Source organism: Salvia miltiorrhiza, chromosome 7 (assembly GCF_028751815.1).
Source record: "Salvia miltiorrhiza cultivar Shanhuang (shh) chromosome 7, IMPLAD_Smil_shh, whole genome shotgun sequence".
NCBI classification, from domain to species: domain Eukaryota; kingdom Viridiplantae; phylum Streptophyta; class Magnoliopsida; order Lamiales; family Lamiaceae; genus Salvia; species Salvia miltiorrhiza.
In genome coordinates, this window is record NC_080393.1 from 19,600,724 (window position 1) to 19,620,683 (window position 19,960).

Here is a 19,960-nt window from a genome sequence, read left to right on the forward strand (position 1 = left end):
TAAAGATGCCTCTTGGGTTGACATCGGGATCTTTTGACTTCGTTAACTAGGTTGATGGTAATCCTTGGGCCAAACGTGATGTATCTAGCCTAGTTGTTGATTCAAATTGATCCGTAGCTTGTCGGGCTAGATGGGCCAATCTACTTGATTGTTTGGGCTTTTAAGGTCGTGTTAGATTGTCAGGCTAGCTTGACGGGCTCAAGCTGAGTGCAAATTATCCAGCCTGACTGTTAGACAAGTTGGACTTGAAGTGAAATATCCAACCTGGGTCCGGTCCAGATTGATCTTGAAATGAAATATCAAACCTGAATCGGTTCAAGCTAAGTGCGAATTATCCAACCTGAATGTTAAACAGGTTGAACTTGAAGTGAAATATCCAACCTGGGTCTGGTCCAGGTTGGTCTTGAGATAAATCCAACCTGATTATCGGGCTGAACGAATAAGTTTTCTTAAGTGATTGGGCCAGCCTCGTTGTCGATCCAAGTTGGCCCGAAGCTTGTCGGACTAGACGGTCCGATCCGCTAGAATGCCGTCCTGTTGGCGCACCGATGAAGCTCAAGGTGAGCTCTAATTTTGGAAGCATACTTGAAGGCAGATATATAAAGCATGTGCTATGCACACACCATTATTATTATTATTATTATTAGAAAAAAGAAAAAAGAAGGGGAACATGGGGTGTGGGTAGGGATGGCAACGGGCCGGATCTGGACCGGGTCTGGCCAATACCAGATCCAGATCCAGATCCGTTTTCATATACCAGATCCAGATCTGGATCCAGATCCGTGGATCTGAAAGTTTTGGATCCAGATCCAAATCCGTCAGATCCGCGGGTCCACGGATCCAGATCCATGGATCTACTGTTTTAAATTAAATTCAAAAAATAATTCACAAAATCAACATCTAATTTTCATTATGAAAAATATTGCACAAAATACATTCATGCAATAAAAATGACGCCACAAAACTGCCCCAGTTCTTTCTTCCTCTTAGGGGCCATTCAAAAACCATGAAAAGGGCAAATCATACAGCAAGACTCTAATTCTTACTCCAGCTTTATTCTGTTGATATCAGTCATTATCCCTTCAAGCTTGACAATTTGGCGCATAAAGTAATCACCATATTTCTTTGGTGCTTTGGATTCAACAACATGAACCTTGTCATCATCAATGTATCACAACTTCATAAATCAGAATTTCTCACAATTTCAGAAATAAAATCCAAAATCAGAATCTAACACAACTACATAAATTAGAATCAAATCAAAATCAACATCTAACACAATTTCAGAAATCAAAATCTAACCCTGGATTGAGAGCATCATGTGGATTGAGAATATCATGTGGTAGACATGTCTAAATGGCAGCGGCAGTGGAGTTAGGCGGCGAGCTGGTCAGCGAGATGACGGAGGAGGCGAGAACTGGAGTGGGTGGTCGGGTGAGTGAGGCGGCGGCGAAGGGCGATCTGGAGAGGGAGACGGTCGGAGATGGGAGTGAGGCGGCAGGCGGGGCGTGAGGCGAGACAGGCGGCGAGCGGGAGAACTTTAGAGGGGCGGGGCGTGCGGGAGAACTGGAGAGGGCGGCATGCGGCGGGCGGGCGGGAGAGGCGGCGGCGGCCGGCGGGTGAGGAAGTGGCGAGTTGGAAATGGGGGTGTGACACCCAAATCCATTTTAATTTTAAATGAAAACGCACGCGGAAAAACTATGCATATAATTAAATATTTAATGTGAAAAATAACAAAATAAATATTTTATTTAAAATACTTTACTAAACATAACATTTTTCAGAAAAACTAAATTCAAAATATTTGACTCGCCATTCGACCTTCCACGCGCCTCCGGCCTTTAAAAACCTGAAAATGTTAAGTATGGGATGAGCATACAGGGTACACTCAGTGTGGGAACATGCAATCATTGTCCACGTTAATAAAATGAGAATCACATATGATCAATACATTGGTAACTGAAAGTCGCACTGTGGCATACCAAGGACCTTTCCGTCCTGGACCGATTGAGCCGGCCCCTGGCGACTGGTTGCAACCATAACTTTAACATGAAATCACATTGTAGCATACCAAGGACTTTAATGTCCTGGACCCATTGAGCGGGCCCCTAGCGATACAATTTAATGCAACTCACATATGGTAAACACATGACATTAAAATGGACAAGAATTAACCACGGGCATGTACTGAAATAAATCCCACACCTGTATTTGAACTTTAACTTGAACTTCAACTTGTATGCTAACTTGAGTAAATCAAATAAAAGTAACGTCCTAGTCGCGCCGCACCTAGTCAGATAAATTCAAATAATAATACATAAGGGCCTAATTGAACTTTAAAAATAATAATAATAGTTTAAATCTTAAGAATTTATTATCATAAAATCATTTTAAAAAAAAACATTGGTCTAATAGATTATATAAGAGTTTTTCTTGTAAAAAGATTTGGGCTCAATATTTAAGTAAAACTAAGTTCAAATTAATAATCTAGCCCAAATATTGTATTAATGACATCTTTTGAAAAATAATATGCAAATGCAAGTCTTTTGATAAAATAAATTAGTGCAACAGCTAATCAAATTATAGCCCAATCATTTAATAAACCTGGGCCCATTTAAAATATAAACTATCCTAGGCCCAAGCCCAAGTCCACTCTTCCAACTCCCCTAATTTACACACACCCACACCCTAATTGCTCACAAAACTCACGCAGCCCCCACTTCCCTTTTCTCTCTCCCTCGGCCCCCTTCCTGCCGCCGCCACCGGACGGCAGCGCCGTCGCCGGAGGCCGGCGGCTCTGCCTCCCCTTGTCCTCTCCTCAACCTCTCTCCCTCTTCCTCATCTCTAGCTCCCCATCGACCTCTCTCCCTCCTCCCTCGGCTGTTGCCTACCTTCTACCCCTCGCCGCTACCATTTCCTTCCCGGCGTCGCCCTCACCTTCCTTCTCTCTCCTGGCCGATAGCAGCACCACCATCGCCGCCCTTGCGTTGACAGCGGCGCTGCCCAGGCGCCTTCTCCCTCCTCCCGATCAGAAATGCACCGCAGCAGCCGAGTCCATAGCGCTGCCGCCCCTGCCTCTCTCCGCCGGCCGCCGTGGCGCATGCAGCGCACGGCGCCGACTCCCCTCTTCTCTGTCCCTATTCTATGCCACGAACTCCCACCTCCAGTTTCTTCTCCTATTTTTCCTTTTCTGTGTAGTTAGTAAAATCTCTGTTCTATTTGATTTCCTTATGGAATTTACAGAAAATAGTTTCAATGATATGTATGCAAGTTTGGAAATAAAACAAGAATTTCTTTTGTGGGAGTTTTGGCTGCTGCGTTTTTGCAAGACAAGAGAATAACTTGGATTTTGCTGAATTAAAATCAGGAAAAGAACTTATCATACTGTGAAAAAGCAGGGAATGAAGTTACCGAAAAGAGAAATCTGCTTGCTGTGTAAAAATTATGATTTGTAAGTTACAGAGCTAGGAATAAGATGAATAAATATGATACAAAAACAATGGCGGTGATGAAGATGGATGTGGATAAAAAAATAAGTAAGGCGGTTGTTTGATGCTTCGGTGCTACGGTTAATACGTGGGGATTTGAAGTCCACAAAATTAAACTTGAAGCAAACTTAGTTAAATCTCTAACAGAATTAAAATAAAAATTTATATTTAATATAATAGCTAATGTTTTAAAATTATGCAAAGTTACATAAATATACGGCCCAACATCATAAATCTGGTCCAATATAAATAAGCAATAATTTATTGAGGCCCAAATTCATATTAAAAGAATATTTAGGAAAATAAATTTCTATTTTTATAGGTATAATTTATAGTTCAAAGTCACATCTAACTAGGGGCCCGACTAGATTCATCACAAACTCGACTAATATATATATATATATATTAATAACTCAAAAATATACTAATTTTCAAATAAAATTTGCAAAGGAAGTAAATGGTTTTGGGCTGTGACAGGGGGAGGGTTGAGGCGGCGGGTGACTCGTGAGTGAGAGTGAGGGAGAGGAAGTGAGGTGAGGAACCGAGAGTATAGGGTTTGAGTTTGACTATTTTGTTTTTAATGTTTTTAATTTTAAATGTATCTAATATTATTAATAAAATAACATATACTCCCTCCGTCCGCCAAAATTATATCAAATTGCTTGGGCACAAGATTTAATAAAATTGGTGGTGATTTTGATGTAGTGGAGAAAGGGTCCCACCACTTTATGGGATGTGTGGTTGAGATTGAATTTGAGGTGGGTTTTTTGTAAATAAAGGGTGTTAGTAAGGATAAAATATTAAAGAGGATGGTGGGACCATTGCCTTAAAAGTAAAGTGACATAATCTTGGCGGACGGAGGGAGTATTAAATAAAACGGATCCACGGGTCGGATCTGGGTCGAATCCAGATCTCAAATTTTCAGATCCAGATCCAGATTCGTTTGAAAAATTAAGATCCAGATCCAGATCTGCGGGTCCAAGAAATTGAGATTCAGATCCGTAAAATCGGATCTGGATCCACGGATCTGGACCGGGTCCAGGATCCACTGCCATCCCTAGGTGTGGGCGACTGAATTTGCAGAGAAGAAGACATAAATTTTAACAGAAGGAAGAAGATGATGGGTGAGAGCGGCAATGGGTTGGATCGACAGGAGGTATTCTTTGAAGGGTGGGGCGACTGAATTTTAAATTTTGATTTTTTTTTAAAATTTTAAAATTCTAAACTTTTCGATTCTTTTATTTATTTCTTTATCTAATTTTTAATTATTGTAATATTTTTATTTATTGTATTATATTTTAATTAATGTAATATTGATATTTTTAATTTAAAATTAAATGTTTGATTTAAAATTAAATAGGTTAATTTGTATGAAATGAAAATGAAATAATTTCGATATGTTTTTAATACAAAATCAATTTAATTTAGCTTCTTTTTTTACCTAATTTTTAATTATTGTATTTCTCAAATTTAAATTTAATAAAAATTTTGTTTTAAAATATAATATCTATTTTAATATTAAAATATACTCCCTCTGTCCCGTAAGAGTGTATCACATTTTCTATTTTCGTCCATCCCATAAGACTTAAGAGTATATCACAACCATTCATTTTTATATAACTCCACAATCAATTCAACCACAACCACTCATTTTCACTCAACACTTCATCTATCAATTTTTTTTTAAACCCACACCATTCTTTATGTGATATAGAGGTGGCCAAAAAAATTGGAATCGAGAATCGAACCGTGAAACCGGACACTCTGAGACGGTTCCGAACCACAAACGAAATTGTGTTCGGCCGGTTTGATTACGGTTCCAAGTTTATAAAACTGGCGGTTCCCTGTTCGGAACCGGAACTGAACCGTAGAACCGCCCCTAGAACCGACGGTTCCCAATTCGAACCGCCATTTTTTAAAAATGTTTACTATATTTTAAAGTGTTGTATGAAATGTAAATAATGTTGAACCATTTATTTAAGTTATAAATGGTTGGGTTTAGTAAGAATTAGATATGAGAATGAGAAATGAGGATTGACCATTTTATTTAGGTTGTGAATGATTGAAGTTTAGTAAAAATTCGATGTGGGAATCATGTGCATTGAAAAAACCTAAGTTCGTGTGCTTCCTTTATATCCTTTACTTTTATCTATCTCAAATTTTTATTCCCACATCGAATTTATACTAAACTTCAACCCTTTGTAATCTAAATAAAATGGTCAATTCTCATTTCCACATCTAATTCATACTCCCTCTGTTTTTTTATAAGTGTCCCATTTAGCTCATTTTTTTTTGTTTCTCAATAAGTGTCCCATTTCAAAATTTGAGAGTATATTTATGACATTTTTCTTATTTTATCCTTATTTAATACTTGTATCAATGTAATAATTAGTTATATATATATATATATGCATTTATTATGACAATTACTAAGGTTACAAATGTAAAATATCTTATTTTATTGGTATGTGTATTTTGACGGCTGTGGACATTTAATAAAAAACGGAGGGAGTACTAAATTTCAATCATTTACAATCTAAATAAATAGTTCAACATTGTGTACATTTTATAAACTTCAAATCAATACTTTAAAACATAAAATAAAAATAAAAATATACTCCCTCCGTCCCAACTTTTAGTATCCAACTTTTCTTTTTTGGCCGTTTCACAATTTAGTATCCATTTCTATTTTTGGTAAAAGTAGATGAAGCCCTCACTCCACTTTAATTATTTTAACTCTCACATAAAATGTGGGACCTTATTCCACTCACAACACATCAATCACTTTATTAAAACCCGTGCCGTTCTCAACTGGATACCAAAAGCCGGGACGGAGGGAGTATAAAAAAATGGTTCCATCTTTTAGAATCGGGAACTGCCGGTTCAGAACCAAAACTGGAATCGACGATTCACGGTTCGAACCGAAATCATGACACTATATTTTTGATTCGGTTTCGATTCCCGTTTTTGAAACCGTGGAACCGACGATTCCGATTCGAACCCGAAATCGAAAAGTGGGCACCTCTATTGTGATACACTTGACGATGGAGTATTTAAATTGAAAAAGTAAGAAAACTCAAAATCTTAATTATATTATAGGTGGAGCATAGGCTTAAAAGTGGGAACCACTCATTCTCTAGGGCTGGAATGCTCTTATGCCAAATAAATTTACCCCCCGTCCTTGAATTCAAGGCCTACATGAAAAAATGCGAATTTTAAGAAAAATGGTATTTTTATTAGTTGAGTGGAGAAAGGGTCCCACAAAATATACTCCCTCCGTCCCATAAGCTTAGGCTGATTGAGATTTTCACAAAGATTAAGAAAAATCATTGGAAATAAAAATATATAAGTAAATTTCCTTGTATGCCCATATTTATTATTTAATGATGTATTAAAGTGGGAGTAAATTAAAGAATTAAATAGAAATATAATAGTAAATGAGTAAAAAAAATATTACTTTTTATGGAAACAAGCCTATATAAATGGGACATTCAAAAAAGGAAAACAAGCCTAAGCTTATGGGACGGAGGGAGTATTATTTATTGGTTAAGTAGAGAAAGGGGTCCACAAAGTGTATTGTTTATTAGTTGAGTGGAAAAAGTATATTGTTTATTGGGACCCACCAATTAAAATATGAATAAAACTTACTAAAAATAGGTAGGCCTTAAATTGGTGGACGGACCAAAAAAAAAAGTAGGCCTTGAATTAGTGGACGGAGGCGATTTGGTACTTTAATTATGTCACCACTGTCGATTCCTAATCGACAAAATTGATTTGATGTAGTGAGAGAAACGAAAAGTTTGAAAAGATATATCTATATTGGAGTATATGGAATAGAATCAAACGGGATCAAATCTTGGTGAAGTGAAGAAATAGGTCCTCTTTGTAGGTGAATTTCTTTGGGCAAATTGCATGAAAATACCCCACTTTTTTTCAAATTTGATTTTTTGACAAACTTTTTTTTTGTTGCAAAAATTTGAACGAGCTTTCAATTTGTTGCAATGTCCGGCCCGTTAAATTTTCGGGCCAAATGAAATCTTAGTTGGCAGCCCGGAATGCCAACGTGGCATTAAAAATGCCACATCACACTCACAAACCCCCCACGTCACCCTCTCTCCCTCTTTCTCTCTCTCTCCACGCCCTGTTTCCGCCCCCTCCAAACAACATCGCCGCCACTTCCTCCCGGAATTCTGGGACCTCCACAGCAACGGTCACCGCCCCCAAATTCCAAACAACTCGCCGGACTTCCTCCCTCCACCGCCACAGATACCCAACAACCACGCCGTCCCGAAATCAGAAATTGAAGAATGAAGAAGAAAAACTTTCAATTCTAGAAAAAAAAAACTTCAAAAAAATGCTCCTAAATCAAGGAAAATCGAGAATTTCAGGGGGAGTGGTCTCAGAGATGTTATCATCTCATCATCGACCTTTTTCCCGGCGAGGATTTCAAGAAAAATCGAGGGGCAGCGGCGCTGCTTGGTTAGGGTTTACAGAGGGGCGGCGCCGCCCCAAATACCTTTCAACCCCGTCGCGCCACTTCCTCCTCCGCCCAAATCTGTCCAGATTCTCGGGTCTCCCCACATCACCATCTCCGACTCCCTGTTTTCCACCGCCCAAATTCTCGGGTCCACCGGCTTGAGGGCCGACGTTTTCTCTAGCCGAAGAGCGGCGAGCAAGCGAATTAGGGCTCACCCCATTTTCTCAGGCGGCGGCACTGGTTTCCATTTGGACACCACTACCTGTTTTGTTCTCAGAAGAACGGCGACCGGCGATTTGAGAAAATGAGGAAGCAGGAGAGACGACGAGAACCGGCGATTTGAGAAAAGTAGGGAGCGGGAGAGACGATGGGAGAATTTGGAGGGGGGCGAAACAGGTCGTGGAGAGAGAGAGAGAGAGAGGGAGAGAGGGTGACGTGGGGGGTTTGTGAGTGTGATGTGGCATTTTTAATGCCACGTTGGCATTCATTTGGCCCGAAAATTTAACGGGCCGGACATTGCAACAAATTGAAAGCTCGGTCAAATTTTTGCAACAAAAAAAAAGTTTGTCAAAAAATCAAATTTGAAAAAAAGTGGGGTATTTTCATGCAATTTGCCCAATTTCTTTTAAATATTGGTGACGGAAATATGAACTAATTGTGGGTGGGAAGATCTTAATTCAGGCATAAATTTGTGCACTGATTCAATTAATCCATTATAAAGATTATATTTAAAAATTATTAATCCTATAAAAATTACAATCGAAATAGTTCGTAATTAAATAGCTTGATACCTGATAGGATCAACTCGAAATTAACCCGAAATTCTATATGATTGACCTGAAAATAATGTATTTCCTTAAATATATGAAAAAAAAATTGTTATTTGATTTTCAAATTCATTACTTTGGTTATGAAAATTAGTATAGTAAGATGTTTTTTTCAAAAGTTTGTGAAATATATTTTGATTCAATATTAGAAAGTTATACTCATCATTTCACTTCTTTGTATTTTTTATTTGATACTATAAAATATTTAGATGTAAAAATTAAAAATTGATACTTATTTTAGATAAATTACATAAGTAAACAAAGAAAATTGAAAATTGATATTTGTGGGGGATAAATCCAACAATCACGGAAGTGACGTCAGACACGTCTGGATCGACGGGCACTAGCAACCTGAGACCACAAGCAACGTTAGAGCCCTCCGAAGAGCACCGGTGGGGGTGTCGATGGAAGGGCCTCCGACGCTCAAGTCAGTAAATAATTGTAATAAAAATCGTATTGAAAGCAATTGAAAGTAAATGAAATATTGAATCGGGTCAATTTGGTAGACGGAGTTGAAGGCGATTGAGCAATGAGCGAGGGCCGTTGGGTCGTCCCGGTTGATCTGATCACCGGAAAACCTAAGGCTGGGAGCGTGGAGGCAAAATAATGCTAGAGAATGTGTTAGAATGGGAATGATCGTAAGTATTAGTTTTAGTGTTCATGACGGCCTCCCCCATTGTGTTAATGAAGTAGTATATATAGGTATAGGCCTGACGGCTAGGGTTTTGCTGGCACGTCCCCTTAAACCCTGGTCGTTTCGATATTTGGGGGATCGTATCCCTGACCTCGTTCCTTTCTTTCTCTCCACGTCGCTGTCCTTCTAGGGTTTGTTGGAATGTTCTTTGAAACCCTAGCGGCTCCGAATTTTTAGGAAATGATCTTCCGCGACTTTCGTTTGACCTAGTCACCCACGTTTGACTAGGTTTTCGTAAGCGTATAATTCCGTTTGTTTGCTTTCGTGTTGAGATGTTTACTATGATGCCGCTGCCAGGGCGGAGGGGTCACGCCTCTGCCCGAGCAGAGAGATCATGCCGCTGTCAGAGCAGAGGGGTCGCTCCTCTGCCAGAGCAGAGGAATCGTTGATTCCTCTGGCGAGGGCTTCGCTGATTCCTCTGGCGAGGCGCCAGAGGAATCGCGGCGAGCAGGGGAGTCGCCCCGAGCAGAGAATTCGCTGATCCCTCTGGCGAGGGTTTCGTTGACTCCTCTGGTGAGGACTTCGCTGATTCCTCTGGCGAGGCGCCAAATGAATCGCGGCGAGCAGGAAAGTCGCCCCGAGCAGAGAATTCGCTGATCCCTCTGGCGAGGGTTTCGCTGACTCCTCTGGCGAGGCACCAGAGGAATCGCGGTGAGCAGGGAGGTCGCCCCGAGCAGAGGAATCGCGGCGAGCAGGGAAGTCGCCCCGAGCAGAGAATTCGCTAGTCCCTCTAGCGAGGGTTCCGCTGACTTCTGGTCAGTCGGATTTTATCCACTACAGTTTGTCCCCCACTCCATAGTTGGAATTTTTTTAACTATGGAGTGCAATTTAACTTGTATAGAGTGCGCATAGTGAGCAGGGCGTTGCCCTTTTCTTTTATTCCCGGCAGTTCGCATGAAATAGGTGAGCCGGAAAAACGTGGTATTAAATGGTCAAGGTGACATAACGCTGGGCGTCCTAGACCTGCGGCTCTTTCAGAGGCCCCAATGCATCTAATGGCGCTGGGCGTTACGGTGGCGTTGAGCCATAAATGAGTAGATATAGAATTAATTGGTGAGTTGTCGTTGAACCGCGAGTTGTACCTAGTGTTTGATTGGAAAGGTGAGAGAGGGTAATTGGATTGTTGAGAGCACGAGAGTAAATTGTTGTAGTGTTGCAAGCAAAGATAGCGTAGATTTCAGATTACGCGTACATGGCTATTTATAAACCCATGCTGGGGGTAAAATAGTAAATTCGTTGCTAAAACATGCGCCTCGCGTGGTCGAGGGCATAAGAGTAAATTTGCCCTTAGGCGGGAGATTTCCCCGCTCTTTTGGTGATCTTTCCGGCGAAGGCCGTTTCTCTGACACGAGCCATTCCTCTGGCGAGTGCGATTTCTCTGGCGACGGCCATTTATCTGGCGAGAGTCGTTTCCCTGGCTAAGGCCATTTATCTGGCGAGAGCCATTTCTCTGGCGAAGGCTATTTATCTGGCGAGAGTCGTTTCTTTGGCGAAGGCCATTTCTCTGACACGAGCCATTCCTCTGGCGAGTGTGATTTCTCTGGCGAAGGCCATTTCTCTGGCGAAGCGAAAAAAATTTCAGTTTGGGAGATGCGCTCTTTGCGCTGATGGACACGACGGGTCTTTACCTCGGGTTTTGCGTGAAAACGGGCTTGTGCCTCGTATATGTAAGTTCTTCCCCCCCCATTTAGACTTAGTTGTTGAAACTTAAGTCTAAATTCAGGACGTTCGGGGTGGGACGGACTTGCGTCTTTGACATGAAGTTTTCTTCCCCCCATTTAGACTTAGTTGTTTAAACTTAAGTCTAAATTCAAGAAGTTCGGGGTGAGATGGGCGTGAGCCTTTAACATGAAAATTTTCTCCCCCCATTTAGACTTAGTTGTTTAAACTTAAGGCTAAATGCAGTATATGCGGGGTGATACGGGCTTGCGCCTTTTACATTTGAAGTTTTTCCCTCCTGGGTGTGGAGGGGGAGGGGGGAGGGGGGCTGCGCTCCTTAGAGCTGCCTACATACCCAATTAAGGGATCAAGCCCGAATGTAGCTTTGACCTGCATGCAAAGGTCAGTAAACGTGTAGTAGATTGAGTTGGTCTCGGAAGACCTTATGAAATAGAGTAGAAGCGTAGAGATCAAGCGTGATATTGTTTGAGATGGATGGCGTTCCAGCTGTTGTTGATGTCACGTCCGTCTGTCGATCGTAACTTGTATGTTCCACGTCCAATCACTTTGGTGATCAGATATGGTCCTTCCCAATTCGGGGCCAGTTTACCCGCACCTCTGGTTCCTTGGTGTTCTGGAACACTTTTCGTAACGCCCAATCGCCCGGCTTAAATGTGCGGGTGCGGATATGTTTGTTGTAGTGTCTGGCGATGCTTTGTTGGTAGGAAGCTAGTCTGATATTTGCTTTGTTCCGTTTATCATCGAGGAGATCTAACTCGTGGCACATGGCCTCTTGATTTTTATGGCGAGAGCCATTTCTCTGGCGAAGGCCATTCTTCTGGCAAAAGTTGTTTCTCTGTTCTGACATTACCCACTTTATTTCTTTGCAGATGGAGTCCCGAGTCTGGGCGGCCATCCAGTGCATTAATAATTATGATGCATTGGAGAAAGAGAGAGAAAAAGAACAAGAGGAGGTGGCCAAGCGTGACGACGACGTTACCAGCGTAGTAGAGCGCCTCAGCAAAGCTGAGGCTGTACCTGTAAGTACTTTGAATTTCACTGTGGATGTTGTTGAGGGATGATTTTTCCCCTCTGGTTGTCAATATTATCCACCCATCTTTTGATCTGACTTTGCGTTTATTTATCTTTGATGCCATTCTGTCGCTTTGTCTTTGGAGCTTTGAGATGTGATGATTGTTTCCTTCATGTGAAATGGCGTGTTTATCCTTTTAATCAAAGTGCTGAAATTTTTCCTTAGAAATTTTGCTAACTCCTCCTTTGATGATTTCGCTGACTCCTCTGATTGGATTTCTCTGATTTTGATATGGTTGAGGGTTTCCTTATGACATCTTTGCATTCGTTGACTGGTGTTGCCGTAATTTCTCTGACTCTTCCTTTGGCGAACTCCCTGTGATTGCCTTTCTGTGGATTTCTCTGGTCCCGCCTTTTGGGGATTTCTCTGATTCCGCTTTTTGAGGATTTCGCTGACTCCTCTGGCGAGGACTTCGCTGATTCCTCTGGCGAGGACTTCGCTGATTCCTCTGGAGAGGACTTCGCTGATTCCTCTGGCGAGGATTTCGCTGATTCCTCTTGCGAGGACTTCGCTGATTCCTCTGGCGAGGATTTCGCTGATTCCTCTGGCGAGGACTTCGCTGATTCCTCTTGCGAGGGTTTCGCTGATTCCTCTGGCGAGGACTTCGCTGATTCCTCTGGCGAGGATTTCGCTGATTCCTCTGGCGAGGACTTCGCTGATTCTTCTGGCGAGGACTTCGTTGATTCCTCTGGCGAGGATTTCGCTGATTCCTCTGGCGAGGACTTCGCTGATTCCTCTTGCGAGGGTTTCGCTGATTCCTCTGGCGAGGACTTCGCTGATTCCTCTGGCGAGGATTTCGCTGATTCCTCTGGCGAGGACTTCGCTGATTCCTCTGGCGAGGACTTCGTTGATTCCTCTGGCGAGGATTTCGCTGATTCCTTGGGCGAGGATTTTGCTGATTCCTCTGGCGAGGGTTTCGCTGATTCCTCTTAAATTTTACTATCAAATTTAATTGTCATGATTCACCCCCCATTTAGACTTAGTTGTTTGAACTATGGAGCCCATTAGGGGTGATAATCTTATGCATGATAATTTTAGACTTGGGCCCATCGAGGCGATAAGGGCAATAGCTCTTGCTTATAATAAATATGGACTTAGCCTTTTAGGGTCAATAGGGGCGATAGTTTTCATGTATAAAACTTAAGAATCGGGCCCAACAGGGCGATGAGGGCGATACCCATATGTGTAATAAATTGAAACTTGGCCCCATTGGATCAATAGGGACAATAATTTTCATATAAAAACTTAGGAGTCGCCCCCAACAGGGCGATGGGGGTAATAACCCTTAAGCGAAATAAATTAGGACTTAGCCCCATGGGGTGGATAGGGGCAATATGAACTACATGCTTATCATATATAAACTAAAATAAGGGCAAATAGACAACGTAGCCAACACTTTAAATGTATGATAACAAATGATAAGCCCCGATGGGGGTGAATTGGTTGATGACTTTCAAATATGAAAAGTAGAAGCTAAACCTCATTTGGGCAACACGGTCAATAATATCACAATATTCATGGTAGTGTAAAGGTTAAGCATGTTCTTAAAGATGATGTTGGGCAATGGAGTCGTACCTGTTTATTTGACTGAATCGCCCTTGTACGAATGCATTCTTATTATTCTTAACACTACTTGATTGGGTTGGGGCGGTCCTTGTGCTCACATGGCCTTCATCCTTGCTACTTTAGGGGCTGGTGTGGAGATTGGGGCATGGCGATGGTGGTGATTGAACTAACTGTAGTTGAAACTTTGTTGAACTCTTTTTATGTGATAGTAAGTAGGGTATTTAGAATTTGATATTATCTATCATTTTCCCTCCAGTTTGAGTCTATGCCCTTTTGGCTAGGCTTAAACTTGGTATTTGTAGGACATATGATTTTCCGGTATACCCGGCCCGATCAGGGGGTTTGATTGTTCGTCGGGAATGTTCGTTTTGGGTACTCATGGTAGAACTCGATGATTGTTCGTCGAGAATGTTTGATTGCTAGGGCCCCACGGTGGGCGCCAAATTGTGGGGGATGAATCCAACAATCACGGAAGTGACGTCAGACACGTCTGGATCGATGGGAACTAGCAACCTGAGATCACAAGCAACGTTAGAGCCCTCCGAAGAGCACCGGTGGGGGTGTCGATGGAAGGGCCTCCGACGCTCAAGTCAGTAAACAATTGTAATAAAAATCGTATTGAAAGCAATTGAAAGTAAATGAAATATTGAATCGGGTCGATTTGGTAGACGGAGTTGAAGGCGATTGAGCAATGAGCGAGGGCCGTTGGGTCGTCCCGGTTGATCTGATCACCGAAAAACCTAAGGCTGGGAGCGTGGAGGCAGAATAATGCTAGAGAATGTGTTAGAATGGGAATGATCGTAAGTATTAGTTTTAGTGTTCATGACGGCCTCCCCCATTGTGTTAATGAAGTAGTATATATAGGTATAGGCCTGACGGCTAGGGTTTTGCTGGCACGTCCCCTTAAACCCTGGTCGTTCCGATATTTGGGGGATCGTATCCCTGACCTCGTTTCTTTCTTTCTCTCCACGTCGCTGCCCTTCTAGGGTTTGTTGGAATGTTCTTTGAAACCCTAGCAGCTCCGAATTTTTAGGAAATGATCTTTCGCGACTTTCGTTTGACCTAGTCACCCACGTTTGACTAGGTTTTCGTAAGCGTATAATTCCATTTGTTTGCTTTCGTGTTGAGATGTTTACTATGATGCCGCTGCCAGGGCGGAGGGGCCACGCCTCTGCCCGAGCAGAGAGATCATGCCGCTGTCAGAGCAGAGGGGTCGCTCCTCTGCCAGAGCAGAGGAATCGTTGATTCCTCTGGCGAGGACTTCGCTGATTCCTCTGGCGAGGCGCCAGAGGAATCGCGGCGAGCAGGAGAGTCGCCCCGAGCAGAGAATTCGCTGATCCCTCTGGCGAGGGTTTCGCTGACTCCTCTGGCGAGGCGCCAGAGGAATCGCGGCGAGCAGGGAGGTCGCCCCGAGCAGAGGAATCGCGGCGAGCAGGGAAGTCGCCCCGAGCAGAGAATTCGCTAGTCCCTCTAGCGAGGGTTCCGCTGACTTCTGGTCAGTCGGATTTTATCCACTACAATACTTAATACTTATTTAATAAAAATGTTGCATCTTTATATCTCTAACACTTGCATATTAGTTATTATCTAAGTCGATGTTGAAATGTTACTTAATTATTCGTGTATATTTATTTATTACAAATATAATATTATCAAAAGAAATATATTCTCTCCGTCCACGAAAGAACTTCCTAGGAGGAAGTGACGCGAGTTTTAAGAAAAATATTGTTGAGTGTATTGAAAATGATGAAAATGTGTTAGTATTGAGAGTAGTGAAAAGTAAGAGTAATGAGATATTTATAAGTAGTGGAGTATAATCCAAAAATAGATAGGAAGTTTTTTTGTGGACGTCTCAAAAAGGAAAAATAGAAAATTCCTTCGTGGACGAAGGAAGTATTAGTTAATTTTTTTAAAATAAATTTTTGGGGTCGACTAGCCAATGAGCTAGCTCAAACCCGAATATTTAGGGCTAGGGTTAGAATTTTCTAATTTGAATTTTTTTTATCCCTATTAGCCCGTACACGAATAACCCGTAATCTGATAGGACTAACTCGAAATTCGATGGGTTGGTCCGATTGACATCCCTAATTATGAGTTAATTTCTTTTATCCACTCTTAATAAGGAACCTATAAAAAAATCCATCTGTATAATACTTCATAAAAATAGCCATTTTTATGGATTAATACTTGTTTAAATATATTAATTAGACGTATGATATAGTAAATTATTACTTCTCTTTTGTGAAAGAATAAAAATTGAATCATCGTGTAATGGTAAACACAAATAATAGACATTTAACCTTAGATATTATCAATTTACCATTAGACAACACATCTACACTAGAATAACCTTCACAATTATAGTTAAAATAAAATAACAAAGATTTATATAACTAAATTAAAAAAAAAAATTGTTGAATGAGATTATATTTTTTAAAATAATTTACTCCCTTCGTCCAATTTTTATTGTCTCGTTTTTTTTTTTTTTTTTTTTTTTTTTTTTTTTAAAACAGTCTCTTTCTTCTTGTTCTATTCTACAAAAAGTAATAATTGAACTTTCAAAAATTGTGGATTCTACCACTTTTAATCAATATATATTTTCTTCTTAATTTTCCTATCGAAAAGAAATGAGGCAAGAAAAATGAGATGGATGAGTATAATATATACTAGGGTTAACGGCCCGTGAAACCACAAACTTTGGGCATATTATGGTTTTAATCTATAATAAAAGATTCTGCCTGTAAAACCACGAACTTTGGATATATTTTGGTTTTTACCCCTAACAAAAGATTATGTCTGTAAAATCACGACCTTTTAATTATTTCCGATTTCAAATACGTGACCAATATCCGGTCACATATATGGCATTTTAATCTTACACAACTTATAACAAGTTGATGTGATTAATAAATGTTAAACAATGTTAGTTAATGCTTAAAAAAAATAAAAAAATTAAATCTACCCAAATTATAATCACACAGAATGTACCCTAATTAAATCTATGTATGTGGTCGTATACTGTTCCCATAGTTAAAATCAGAAATAATTAAAAGTTTGTGGTTTTACTGACAGAATATTTTGTTAGAGGTTAAAACTAAAATATGCTCAAAGTTCGTGGTTTACAGACACAATATTTTATTAGAGGTTAAAAGCATAATATGTCTCAAAGTTCCTGGTTTTAAAAGCCATTAACCCTATATACTATGTTATAATTATATAACAATACATAATTATGTCACATTAATAATTTTTTTACATAAAATAAATAGAGAAACATAATTACAAATTAAAATATTAAAATTAAGAAAAAAGAAATTAAAAACTATTCTAGTTACAAGAAAATTTATTATACCTCCCGTGCAATGTACATCATAATGCATTGCAAACATTTTATTATGCTGCACATGTGACATGTGCAACGTACATCAAACATTTTATAGTTGGCAATTAAATGTCGTCAAATAAAATTTAATGATGGGGACGTTTCATAAAATTATTGATTAATTTGAGATACTTGTTATTATTCATGATATAAATTTGTAATAGATAGAATATTGGGATTTTTTAAACAATAATGTGGGAAGGTAGACATGTAGAAACGAAAATGAAAAACATCTCTGCAAGTCTGCAACACATTGGAAAAAGTCGAAAAAATTGAACTATTATACATAATTGATTAATATAAAGTGAGAATTACCCATTCCATCGTCTCAGTGTATGTTTTAATTTGAATTTTGAACTTTATGCATTTGATTACTGACAATCGCGTTTGAAAAATATAAGAACACATTTAATTGCTTGTTCAGAAAATTCAATTGATCATTCATGGATTTTACTTATCTTAATGTTTCATAACTTGATCACTTCACGGCGTTTACTTTTATGAAAAATACAAAATATGATATTAGACCTTTTATTTATTTCATGATAGAATTAATGCACATAGATTTTGATTGTAATTTCTTATTACTCATCTTGTTTATGCTAAATAAAATGTCATATACCAAGTAAAGTTATGAAAGAATTGCGGAACAATAGAAGTCTAAGAATATCGTATATATCAAAAGATCAGATAATTTATTTGATATTTTCATTTTTTTATTTTATTCTATTTTTAAAAAGTACAAATAGTTATGATATCTTGAGCCCTATAAAGATCAATTATTTTAATTAAATGAATATAATATTTTTGAATCCAATTATAAATACATATAAATATACAAATGTGTACTCCCTCCGTCTCACTGTATCTGAGACTCTTTCTATTTAAGGCGTCCTAGTGTAAGTGAGACTCTTTTCCTTTTTGGTAAAGATTTTATTCTTTAAACATATTTTCATTTTTCTATTTATAAATAAAATATATTTTTCTTAATTTTCGTGTCTAAAAAAAGATATCACATACAGTAGGACGGAGGAAGTATTTGTTTGGGACCTAAAAATACCAACTTAAATGACATTTTTGATATGGAGATACATGCAAGTACGAAAGGACAATTTTGGGCCCGAGGAAACACTTTTGTAGCGTGAAAGACAATTTTCACAGAATGCACATCTTTTCCACATATTCCAGAGATTCCCACTTTTTCAAACCCAATTTCATTATTTTAAAACCACTATTTTGTAGTACATTTATTGGTTCTTAAACAACATTATGTTATCAAATTGATGAGTATATAAAAAAAGTTTGTACCTTTTGTATCTCGCCGCTTAATCATATGCGGAAATAAGCTTGTGACTTTGGATTTATTTGACAGTCTACTTTCAAAGTCAATCAACTAAAGTAAAAGATATTTGACATGTGAGTTATCTAAATAAAATGACACAACATCTAACCTTTTTTCTATGGCTTCTGAACTACTCGAAACTTTTTTTCCTTTGCATTAATTTTTTCAACTTTTATTTTGTTAACATTTAGATGTCCTCTATAACAATTTTTTAGCGTGTATAATACACATAATAGTCTTTGTAAAAGTGAATAAACGGAAAATGCATAAATTAACTACAAGTACTAAGAGGGTGTTTGGCTAAGCTTATTTTAAAGAGCTTATAAGATGTTTCAAGAACTTATAAGATGTCATTTTTAAGAGCTTATAAGTTGTCAAAGCAGTGGCGGAGCCAGGATTTTTTTTTGGGGGGGTGAACTGTTACGGGGGTTCGGGGGCGGTAGCCCCAGGAATTTTTTTTTGGAGACATTCAATACATTTTAGACATTTTTACTAAAATACAAATATAATAATAATAATAACAACATTTTCATAGATAATATAGTTCAAAACATTTACTAAAAATTTTTTTGGGGGCATTCAATACATTTTAGACATTTTTTACTAAAATACAAATATAATAATAATAATAATAATAATAACAACATTTTCATAGATAATATAGTTCAAAACATTTACTAAAATTTTTTTTGGGGGCATTCAATACATTTTAGACATTTTTTACTAAAATACAAATATAATAATAATAATAATAACAACATTTTCATAGATAATATAGTTCAAAACATTTACTAAAATTTTTTTTGGGGGCATTCAATACATTTTAGACATTTTTTACTAAAATACAAATATAATAATAATAATAATAACAACATTTTCATAGATAATATAGTTCAAAACATTTACTAAATTTTTTTTTTGGGCATTCAATACATTTTAGACATTTTTTACTAAAATACAAATATAATAATAATAATAATAACAACATTTTCATAGATAATATAGTTCAAAACATTTACTAAAATTGTTTTTGGGGGCATTCAATACATTTTAGACATTTTTTACTAAAATACAAATATAATAATAATAATAACAACATTTTCATATATAGTATAGTTCAAAACATTTACTAAAATTTTTTTTGGGGGCATTCAATACATTTTAGACATTTTTTACTAAAATACAAATATAATAATAATAATAATAACAACATTTTCATAGATAATATAGTTCAAAACATTTACTAAATTTTTTTTTTGGGGCATTCAATACATTTTAGATATTTTTTACTAAAATACAAATATAATAATAATAATAACAACATTTTCATAGATAATATAGTTCAACATTTACTAAAAAAAAATTGGGGGCATTCAATACGTTTAGACATTTTTTACTAAAATACAAATATAATAATAATAATAACAACATT

General features: G+C 38.3%; 1 long non-coding RNA gene across 2 annotated transcripts; it reads right to left on the minus strand.

Annotated features, from left to right (window-relative positions):
* Positions 1 to 881: 881 nt before the first annotated feature.
* Positions 882 to 3,560, minus strand: LOC130993250 (uncharacterized). Of its 2 annotated transcripts, XR_009091603.1 has the most exons (4): positions 3,412 to 3,553; positions 2,206 to 2,289; positions 1,303 to 1,849; positions 882 to 1,153 (listed from the first exon to the last, which is right to left on the minus strand). It is a non-coding gene; the product is annotated as an uncharacterized LOC130993250 (long non-coding RNA). The 2 variants fall into 2 exon arrangements; XR_009091602.1 differs by having other exon boundaries at positions 882 to 1,849; positions 3,412 to 3,560.
* Positions 3,561 to 19,960: the final 16,400 nt, after the last annotated feature.